The following is an 8,227-nucleotide window of genomic DNA, read 5'->3' on the forward strand; positions in this document are numbered from 1 at the left end:
TCAGTGAAAATGCAAAGTAGGAACCTATTTGGGTCTGGACTTAAACAAACCTAAGAGAACATTTCTCATTTTATCTTTTTTTAGGATTAAGAGCCACTTTATTCTGTTTTGGTTTACCTTCTATTTTTCAATTACACTTTACTTTCAATATAATTTTGTATTGGTATTGGGTATACAGCACAGTGGTTAGACAATCATACACTTTAAAAAGTGTTCCCTCGACATTTCCTGGCACCATGCATGGCTATTGCTGTGTTATTGACTGTATTTCCTATGCTGTACTTTTCATCCTCACGACTATGGGAGGAAAGGCCCAGATCAGGGGTTGGGAGCCTGACTGCCCACTCGATTTACCTGCGGACCTTTTAACACCTAAGGATGCTTGAGCCCCACCCACAAGCCAGAGAAAGCAGTGTCTCTGGAGGTAGAACCTAAACCCTGGGATTTTTCAAAGTCTTCCCTGGGTGGTTCTCCCCCTGGTGCAGCCATAATTGAGCCCCTCTGAGCTGTGCGTGTGCGGGGAGGTGCATGTGCTTGGAGGTTTGGGGTTTACAGAGCATGTGCTTCGTGGCTGCTGAAGCTGAGTTCTGCTCCAACTGGGCCTCTTCCTAGCTGTGTGATCCTGGGACAAGTTACTTAAACTTGGTGACTTTCTCCTCTGTGAAATATGGTGATCCCTACCATATAGGCCACTGGAACGTTTTAGGAGATGTTTTATGAAGAGCATCAGTGTGGCTGTTTGTGTGGCTATTAGTTCTGTTCTTAACAATTAGACTGTGACAATGATGACGGTAACACAGCTCTTCAGGTGCATGACAAACATTTTAGATATGCGACATCCTCTCAAGGAAGGTGTCCAGGTTTGAGAGTTGAGCATGTGTTCCTCTTTATTTGTGTGTTTCTTGTTTTGTCTGCTGCCCCTTTGAGTCCTGACACGAGCTTCCCACTCTCAGAGAAGACCCATCCTTGCATTGCTTTCTCACTTTAGCCGAGGTCACCCCTGCCTGGACCCAGTGGAGAGACATCACCACAGCCTTTCCAAGGATGCCCACCACCGAGGGACACAGCTCAGGTGATTATGTCTGGAACCTAGGAGGAAGCCTTTGGGTGGTTTTGAGTTCAAAGGATTTTGAATATGGGGGAAAATGAGGTCCTGGCTGGTGTGGCTCAGTTGGTTGGAGCACTGCCCTGTGTACCAAAAGGTTCCTAGTTCTATTCCTGGTCAGGGAGCATATTTCTCTATCACAGGGATGTCTCTTTCTTTCCCTCCCCCTTTCACTCTCCCCATCCCCCTCCCTTTCTCTGTCCCTCTCTCCCTCCCTCTGTCTCTAAAAATCAAAACATATACTTGTGCAAGAAATTAAAAAAAGAAAGAAAAATGAGGAAACGGTTTAAGAACTAAGGTATAAATCTTTCTGTATGCCTAAAATAGTATTTGAGGAGAAGAAAGTTGTTGAGATAAACCTGTGCTAGGGGAAAAAAAGCTCCAGGCTAGGATTCTGGATTAGTCACAGCTTGACTCGGGGCCAACACTAGTGATAGCAGTGGAGTTTGTGACCTGATCACAGGAATGTGGCTGATGGGTGGATTAGAACAAATGATGTCACTCACTACCTGTTTGAGTTTTGCAAAGGCCTGGATATTAAGGACCCTTCCTATGGTTTGAAGGGAGGTTAATGAGGACTGGAAAGAGTCTGACATTTTGCACACACACACTGTATATATTTCTTCAAAATCACAACTACTTAGAAGAACAGATGGGGAAGTCCTGTGAAAAGTGCAAACTTTTCCCTAGAAGTTGCTCAAGGAAATCTTACAACCACAGAGACAAGCGTTCAAGTTGCGACATCAGATCCATACACCGGCACTCTGCAGTGCTCAGCAGCTCTCCTGAGTGTTTCTAGTGCCCTCTCTTAGATGAGCCTCCGGACCTCACTGCCATTCAAACCTCCCTCATTTCTCCCAGTGGGTCCACTCTATTTATTTATGAAAGTAATTTTAATAAACTTTTCTTGCCTTTTTTACCCAGGGTATTCTCATAGGAAACAGAAGTTACAGAATTCAAGGTAAGAATAAGGGGTGAGGCAGGGGGAAGCAGGAATCTTGGCGGTCACTACATTAATACAGCTTTGATCTTGCTCTCAGAAGTCTTGCCCTGGGACTTGGGGATCTAATCTTATAATTGCCTTTTGCTTTAGGCCTGAATTTATGAAATGCAAACACACTGCTCTGTTTACTTTCTGATCATTGTAGCTTCTTTAGTCCTAAAGTTAAGGAACAGAATTATCTCCGCATTGATAGGAAATACTTATTTCTGTAACAACAGATTATTTTCTTGAACTGCCCCTTCAACTGGTTGAGCATTTACTATATCCAGGCTTTGGGTAGGCACTGGGTTGCAGAAGTGAACGAGAAACCCAGAATCCTCTCTCAGGGCTGTTGTAGCCCCGTCCAGTGTCCTAAACTCAGATAACCTCCTGGGATCCCTTATGGCACTTACAAGATGTGTTGTCAACCCCAGAGCAAATACTACAGACTCTTTCGGGATGAGGCCTGAGCACAGGTATTATTTTCAAAGCTTTCTGAGTGATTCCGATGTGCAGACAGGGTTCATTACATTGCAGCCTTAGTCTCCATTCCTGACTATATTCACACCTATTCGTACACACACATGCAGACACCCCAGTTCCAAATGCATGCAGCTCACTTACCTTTGACTAGATTTCAGTGGCATCTGGTATGTGGGTTCAACACGGTCTGTTTCAAGAAAAACAAAACAAAACTCTGTCTACTGGGTGCTATCTAAACCACTAATAATTTTAGACCAAGTAGAGACAATATATTCATGATGACAAAATAGTCTGCAGTAAAGAAGGCTAAAAGGTCAAGTAAAGTATTTCATTATCAGAAGCCACCCCCGTCCGAAAAAGGGGCCGGTAGTACTAGAGTAGTTTTAAATGATCTGTGTCACTATTCTTTCTTAGGGCTGAAACCTGAAGTGTGATAACATTCATAAATGTCAGTGACATGCATTAAATCATTATTTGTGGTATAATTTGGTCAATGTTCATCTCTACCTATAAAGGCAAACTGCACAGAAAAGGAGGAACTTGTCTGCCATGTTAACAACTGGATCCCCTAGCACAGTGACTGATATTTAGCAGGCTGATATTTATTAAATATTTGATAAATATTTGATACCTGAATGCTCCTTACAGCAACCTGGTGAGGTGGAGTGCTAATTATTCCCATTTTGCAGATGAGGACCCTGAGACACAAAGTTTACTGATATGAAGCCTTTGTGAGATTTGTGTGTTTTATTTGCTGCTGTATCTCTTGCTGCCCAGAGCAGTGTGTAGCACACTAAATATTTCCTGAGTAAATGAATGAAAAAGCAAAATCCAGCTTCCCTAAGGTCATATAGCAGAGACAGAATTCAAACTCACATTTGCTTGGCACATAAAATAATTTGTTTCTTTATATTTTGTTTCATGCTTCGTCCCTTCACCTTGTCACTTAGTCCCCTAAGCCACCTTCCCTCTCGCAATTGTCAGTCTGTTCTCTGTATCTGTGAGTCTGTTCTTATTTATTGTAGATTTCTAGAGAGAGAGGATGGAAAAGAAAAACAGATTGAAACAACACTTTATTGTTCCACTATTTATGCATTCATTGATTGATTCTTACATGTGCCCTGACCAGGAATCAAACCTGCTACCCAGGGGGTGATACTCTAGTCAACTGAGCTACCTAGCCAGGGCTCTTTTACTGTTTTGTAAAATTATTCCAGTGCATTAGACAATTGAAATAGTAGGACAATAAACAATACAATCATTTACCTAAATCCGATAACATTTTGATACATTTACCTTATATATTTTTCTATTTTTACACACTTTTTTCTTCTGAATCATTTTAAGGATGTTTCAGATATCTTCACACATCACTCAACTTCCACCTGTACCTCCTAAGAAAAGGATATTCTCTGAGATCACACAAGGCCATTTTTATACCTAAGTAAATGGAGAGTGATACAAATTTTCTCAGTGTTCCTCACATTATTTTGTTCTGTTTTATGTTTTCCCCTCCACTCAGGACCCAGTTGAGCATCATGTACTGCGTTTGGTCGGTGTCTGTTCAGCAAAGCCTGTTCTCCTTAGTCTGTGATGCCCGGGAAATGCCTCCCTCAACTGCAACATTTTATTTCCACAGGCTCCTCACGTTGGCCAACCTCCCTCCCGTAGGGTTAGAAAACACAGTATCAGAGGGAATGCGCTCAAAGGAAAACATCTATACGATAGAGGAGAACGTCTACGAGATAGAAGACCCATCAGAGTACCACAGCTACGTCAGCTGCCGGTAGCGATCCTGACAACGTCTGGGTTGGGGCTTAGGTTGTCCTCTCTGGAAACTCTGAAGTGTGTCAGCTGAGTGGCGTTCAGTGCTTGCCACGGCTACCGAGCACCCTCTTCCATTGTCCAAGACAGTGAGCTCACCGAGGACTGGACCCGGACCTGCGCAACACTCAGGCCTGTCACAGCATTGCCTCTGCCTCCCACCAACAAGGCTACTCAGCCCGGAGACTGCTCACTGGGGCATCAGAACTCACGTGAGCTTCTGTGTGAAGTGGGAATTCTTACTGTGGGGTCCTAGAGTTCCAGGGATTTCAGTCCCATGATGTGTCCAGGAAGCTCCTGAAACTGTAGGGAAAGTTGTGTGCTGGGATGTGTGCGTGTCTGTTTGGTCCAGAAAGTCTAAGGGCCACTGATTTTCAAGGAGCATGGTGACTCATAGAAGGTCAAGAACCTACTGGAGCAGGACTAGGTGGTCTTGAAGGTCTCCCTTGAGACTCAGGGTTTGTGCTGCTTTGAGTGAAGGCTCCAGCAGCAGCTGCCCCTGCACAGCTCTCCTGCCCCAGTCAAGGAGACAGCCCAGCGAGCCGGTGTTGGGGCAGGAGCACCTGGGGAAAAGGGAAGCGTGCTCGGTGTATGTTGTCAAGTTCTGCTCGGGGTGCATGCAAAGGGAAATGTCTCTGACCAACTTCTCCATTCACGGGGGGAACTGGAGCTGTATTGTTCACAGAAGAAGAAGCAGTGCCTGGGATGCAGTGTCTGTTTCTTGGTGGAAAGAAGGCGAAGGGCTCCAGCAGTCCAGACTTGTCAGCACTAAGCCCCTTGGTGGAAAGACAGTGGTCCCCAAGCTTCCCTCCCAGGATTGTGGACACTAGGTCTGCCTTACTTATTGTCTCCCCAGTGCCTGTCACTGCTCTCACACGTCATAGAAGTTCACAGACACAGCTCTGTGACCTCACTTCTTGGAGAACTCACGAATACCCACAAGCTCCACGTGTGCTCTTATGCAGGCAAAGTGGCTGCTGTCTCTCAGCGTCATCTCCTATGTCAGGTGCTTGGAAGTCTGTTACCCCCCATCTGTTTCCCCCTTCCTGCTGGGCCCTCCTCAGCACCCCAGGACCTAATCAACAACTCACACCTGCCACTGCCTGAGGACTGCCCCTCCCAGGTGGTGACTAAACTGCTGCTGTGCCTCAGGCCATGGACGCTTGTCCCCAAAGGCACAGGCAGCCTGTTGGGTTGTTGCTAGGAGGCTTCCTGGCAGTCTGAACTCTTGTATGAATTTTCTGTTCTGGCTGCATCTCTGCAGTTTGGGGAAGCAGTGGCTCTTTCTAGGGAGCTACGGGAAGGAGATAGTTTTGCAAAGTCCCAGGCAGTGGCTCTCACACAGGTTGAAAAGTTAATCGTGAATGTTATGAAGTTGTGGAGGGAAGGGACTTCAGCACACACTGGAGCAGCTCAGTGGCCCCTCCGAAGGAGGTGCGCACCCTACAAAATCTGCAGACAAGTGTGTGTGCACACGACTTACCATGGCAAAGACGTTTGCAAGAGACCTCTTCCCTCAACAGGGGAGTAGCTAGCTGATCAGTGTGATCCATGAGCACACGGGTACAGGCAGAACTAGGTGGTCTTCATCACTGAGCTGTTTTGCTAATTGAACAGAAGTTTATTAATACTTACTCTGTGCCAGGTCTCTGGTGCCGAGACCAGAGAGACAGACCGAACAGACGTGTCCCCGACCCCCAGAGCTCCCAGTCTGACTGGCAGGAGTCCCGGCTCCATCCACTCAGGCTGTGAACGTTCACTGTGGTCTGATCTGTCAGGCACTGGGTTAGTCCCAGGAGCAGAACAGTGAGGGAGCAGATAAAACCCCTCCTCTGACCAAGCTCATGTTACTTGTCAGGGAGAATGCTATATTGCCGCGTCCAAAAAAATGAAAACCTTCAGAATAGATATATATAGTTAATGTAAAATTTTCTCTTTGCCTTGAAAAAGTCTGGAAGACCCTTCTCTTCTTGGCAGCAGTAAGGCCTGCGGTCCTGGTGTCTGTAATATATGGAGGCAGAGAATAATGTCTCTGGCACCTTCTACCAGTCTGCCGGTTCTATCCTCCGGGGCTGGGAAACTGGTAAAAAAAAAAAAAAAATCTGGAAGACATAAACAAATTAATATGTTTACCCCACAGGGGGAAATGGTCAAAATATAGACTTCCACTTTTTTTCACATGCTCTGTAACTGTTTGATGATCTTCATTTTCTTTGTAATCAAAAGAGAAGTTTGAAGCATTATAGCAATTTGTCTTGTTTGCCCTCCTCTTCCTCGTAAGAAATGAAGGCTGCTCTGTCCGAGGAGTAGCCCTTCCCTCTCTCTCACTGCTTCATTAATAAACTCTCTTACACTAATAAAAAAATAGAAGGAAAGGAGAGGAAGAGAAAAGAAGAGAAGAAAAAAAGAGAAAAGAGTAAGACAAGTTAACTAAGTTAGAGGTCAAGGCTGGCAGTAGAGTGTGGCAGCAATTTAGGACTGTAACCCTGGTTTTCAGAGTAGGACACACATTCCATCAATTATTTGGAATGGAAAGGTAGCAGAAAGGGGACCAAAAAGCTGCTTCAAATGCCCTGGAGGTGACAAGAGGTAACTTAAAAACAGTGCAACAGTATTGGATATATGGTTTGCTCATAGAGCTTTGCCTTAAGAGACTCACATTTTCTTTTCAGAATGAAAAAGTAAGGGCTTACTATGTTTTATCTGTCTGTTACTTTTTCTAGGCTTAACATTCCTGAAGCAGAAATTCCAGGTGGTTCCTCATTTGTACTTCCCTTTATCGTGCTGCACCGGTTTGGAGTTATTTTTACATATGGAAGGCAGGGTCCTTTACCAGCAAAAAGACTCCTACTGGGTTTATTGTGGGTGATCTGGGACTGAACTCACAAAATCTCCAAGTTGTTACTGCAATTAATTTTGGGGCATCCCTTGAGCTTATTCTTATTTAAATTTAAGTTTAATAAATTTACATTATAAAAAACTTAAACTAAACCACATTAGTTTGTCTCCAGCTTTCTAGTGAGAAAGTGTGGGTCCTTCCAGAGATAAGTAGAGATGCCCTAGAGCTGTAATTTTCAAGATTTCCATCAGTGTTTTCTGGGACTCAGTTGGAAAGAGGGGGAAAGGAGTGGGGCAGCTGGGGGACCATTTGAGTGAAAGGTTCTCGAGCTTAAGCTGGGCTCAGATTTTGGCTGGTTTTCACTGGAAATCTGTGCAAAGATCAGTATGAGTCAGAAATGTTACTTTCCGGCTTTAAGCTCCTTTGTACCTTTTCTTAGTTAAGCTGACTACAATTATAAAGGACATTCCAAGTGACTCATTTCCTCATAGTGGTGATTTCTTTTTCTGATTTCTTGTTCAAATTCCTTTTGCTTCTTGTGAATCTCTTTTCCCAGAGAAAACAGTGAGATTAAAAAAAAAAACTTTATTTACTTTTAGAGAGGTGAAGGAGGGAGAAAAAAAGGGAGAGAAACATTGCTCAGCAAGAAATACATCGATCAACTATTGCCTCTTGCGCGCCTCCAGCTGGGGACTTGGCCCGGGACGCAGGCATCTTTCAGTTCTCAGGCTGGCATTCAATCCACTGAGCTGCACCAGCCAGGGCAAGATTTTTTTAATGATTATTTAAGATATTCATGGGTGGTGGTGATGGTGGGCTATTTTTTCAACTATGCATATTATTTTAATATAGTTGTTTTGGGGGTGTATCACCTTTAGAATATATTTTATAATATTGTACATAGTAATAAATAACAAATCTTGGAAAAGCCCAATGCTACTAAGTCTCTCTGACCCAGCCATCTTCCCTAAAGCTGATGCGAAGGAAATGTCTT

General features: G+C 44.3%; 1 long non-coding RNA gene and 1 pseudogene across 1 annotated transcript; both read left to right on the forward strand.

The window, feature by feature from the left end:
* Positions 1 to 982: 982 nt before the first annotated feature.
* Positions 983 to 6,794, forward strand: LOC128627539 (uncharacterized). Its single transcript, XR_008391765.1, has 3 exons — positions 983 to 1,072; positions 2,030 to 2,066; positions 4,210 to 6,794. It is a non-coding gene; the product is annotated as an uncharacterized LOC128627539 (long non-coding RNA).
* Positions 6,355 to 6,477, forward strand: LOC119054392 (uncharacterized; annotated as a pseudogene).
* Positions 6,795 to 8,227: the final 1,433 nt, after the last annotated feature.

The sequence above is a fragment of the Artibeus jamaicensis genome, unplaced genomic scaffold, assembly GCF_021234435.1.
Source record: "Artibeus jamaicensis isolate MK-2021 breed Jamaican fruit bat unplaced genomic scaffold, CSHL_Jam_final contig_432, whole genome shotgun sequence".
NCBI classification, from domain to species: Eukaryota; Metazoa; Chordata; class Mammalia; order Chiroptera; family Phyllostomidae; genus Artibeus; species Artibeus jamaicensis.